This window comes from Vulpes vulpes, chromosome 7 (assembly GCF_048418805.1).
Source record: "Vulpes vulpes isolate BD-2025 chromosome 7, VulVul3, whole genome shotgun sequence".
In the NCBI taxonomy this organism is placed as follows: domain Eukaryota; kingdom Metazoa; phylum Chordata; class Mammalia; order Carnivora; family Canidae; genus Vulpes; species Vulpes vulpes.
Window position 1 is genome coordinate 48550374 of NC_132786.1, and position 3082 is coordinate 48553455.

Consider the following 3082-nt stretch of genomic DNA (forward strand, 5'->3'; position numbering starts at 1 on the left):
GAAGGCAATAATTGATAAGCTACACTTTATTAAAATTAAAAACCTCTGCTCTGTGAACAACTACATGAAGAGAATGAGAAGATAAGCCACAAACCGGAAGAAAATATTTACAAAAGACACATCTGATAAAGGGCTGTTGTCTAAAATACATAAAGAACCCTTAAAACTAAACAGTGAGAAAACAAATAATGTGATTTTAAAAATGAGCCAAAAACCTGAATAGACACTTCACCGAAGAAGACACACAGATAATAAGTCAGCACATGAAAAAGATTTTCAACATCATATATCATTATGAAAAACCGCAAATTAAAACAATGAGATACCACTACACACCTGTTAGGATGGTTCAAATCTGGAACACTGATAACATCAAATGCTGATGGGGATGTGGATTCATCACTGGGGGGAATGCAAAATAGTACAGCCACTTTGGGAGACAGGTTCTAAACACACTCCTAACATATGCTCCAACAGTGGTGCTCCTTGGTATTTACTCAAAGGAGCTAAAAACTTATATCCATACAAAAACATGCACAAGGATGTTTATTGCAGCTTTCTTCATTGCCAAAACCTGGAAGCCACAAAGATGCCCTTCTTCAGGTGAATGGATAAGTACACTGGGGTCCATCCAGACAATGGAATATTACTCAGCATTAAAAAGAATGAGCTATTAAGCTATGAAAAGGCATTAAGGAAACTCAAAGATAGGTTACTAAGTGAAAGAAGCCAATCTGACAAGGCCACATACAGTGTGATACCAACTATAGGATGTTCAGGAAAAGCCAAAAACTATGGAGACGCTTAAAAGGTCAGGGGCTCTGAGGGATAGGAGAGAGAGGGAAAAACAGGCAGAGCACAGAGGATTCTTAGGCAGTGAACATAGTGTAATGGTGGAGACATGTCATCATTAGACAATTGACCAAACACGCAGAATGTAGAACACCAAGAATGAGCCCTCCTGTCAACGATGACTTGGGACAGCAGTGGTGAATCAGGCTGGGTTCACAGATCATCATAAATGTACCACCGCAGTGTGGGATGTAGTTAGTGGGCACGACTGTGCATGTATGGGGATGGGGATATATGGGAAATCTCTGTACTTTCAGTTTTGCTGTAAGCCTAAAACTTTTCTAAGAAATAATATTTAGTAATTTAAAAAATCCTCTTATTCAACTCATTTAATGTGTCTGTTAATTTCTAAATTCCTTCCTCAACGCTCTCCTCTTTTGTGAACTCTGCATTTCACTTCTGCATCTCCCTTACACATGCACAGCCCACGCTGCCATTTGGAGGGGAAGACTATGAGCACAGAGCCAAGTATGTAAGACACTTCATGAACAAGTACAGTAATGAACGCAAGGGAATTGATCTCAAAGAGAAAATGGAAGCTGGGGTACCCTGGGTTAGGCGTGGATTTATTTATTTCCTTAATAAGTACCAGTCTTTGGCTGCTTTATTGAAAAGTTCCAGCTGCTGTTGTCTTGTCACACTTCAAAATTTTTTGGAATCATTTCCAAGACCTGGTGGCCAGTCGTTGCATAATGAGGTCGCAGAATTCCTGGACACCTTCAATGGCCAAGTGAAGATGTTTTTAAAGGTTACAGGTGAGTATGCGCCAAACATAAACTTGGGGGTCCACAGGGAGAGAGAGTGGGTGTGGTGCCTAGAGGTGTCTAGGATCTGTCCTACTCCGGAAAGAAATCTGCCAGAGAATATCCGCCTCTGTGGGTTGTTGAAGCAAGACTGAGGCTCCTATAGAACTAGTCGATCCACTGACATTTGAAATCGAGATGAAAAGTTTATATAGTTGCTTTGGATCGGCCTTCCAGGTGCAATCTTCCGTCATCTCAAGCCGACATTTCAAGCGTCCTCATTCTCCTTCTGACTACCTGGGGCAGCAGCCAGAGGCATGCACAGGGGTTGGGGACAAGAACTTGGAATTCTTGTAAAAAGATTTTATTTAAGTCATTCATGAGAGACGCAGGCAGAGGGAGAAGCGGGCCCCGATGTGGGACTGGATCCCAGGACGCCGGGATCACCACCAGGGCCACAGGCAGACGCTCAACCAGTGAGCCCCCCGGGTGCCCCAGGAACTTGGAATTTATAAATTGGATAACTTCTTTCTATTTTTAATTGAAAGGTAGTTGACATACACGGATGTGAAGGGCAGTGTTCAAGAAATATCAGGATAAAAGGAGCTCTTGGGGGGAAAACCATGGAAATCCTGGCTGGCCCCTGCAGTCCGTGGGGTGGGGGCGGGCGCGGGGGGAGCTGGGGAGCACGGCTTCTGTCCCCCGATGGTGCGGATGGTGCCACACCGGTCGGCCACAGGGCCTTGGCTCCTCCCTCCGCCTGGGGCTGCCCGTGCTCCCGGCGGCGCGGTGCGAGCGGCCCCCGCACGGGGGCGCTGTGGGTACGGGCTTGCCTGCACGGCCCCGGGGGGGGGGGGGGGGCGGAGGCGGCAGGTGCGGGGTCTCCGCCAGGTGTCCGCGCGCAGGCGGGCCGAGGCTGCAGGTGCGGGGTCTCCGCCGGGGCTGCAGGTGCAGGGGTCCCGCAAGGGCTACAAGGTGCGGGGTCCCCGCCAGGTGTCGCGGGCGGGCCGGGGCTGCAGGTGCAGGGGTCCCGCCGGGGCTACAGGTGCGCGGTCCCCGCCGGGGCTGCAGGTGCGGGGTCCCCGCCGGGGCTGCAGGTGCGGGGTCCCCGCCAGGGCTACAGGTGCAGGGGTCCCGCCGGGGCTGCAGGTGCGCGGTCCCCGCCGGGGTTGCAGGTGCGGGGTCCCCGCCAGGGCTACAGGTGCAGGGGTCCCGCCGGGGCTGCAGGTGCGCGGTCCCCGCCGGGGTTGCAGGTACGGGGTCCCCGCCAGGGCTACAGGTGCGGGGTCCCCGCCGGGGCTGCAGGTGCGGGGTCCCCGCCGGGGCTGCAGGTGCGGGGTCCCCGCCGGGGCTGCAGGTGCGGGGTCCCCGCCGGGGCGGCGCGGAGGAGCGCTCGCCAGCGGGCGGGCGCGGGGGCGCGGGCAGGCCCCGCGGAGCCCTGAGCCGGGGCGGAGGAGGGGGGCGCGGCGCTGCGCTCCGAGGGCGCG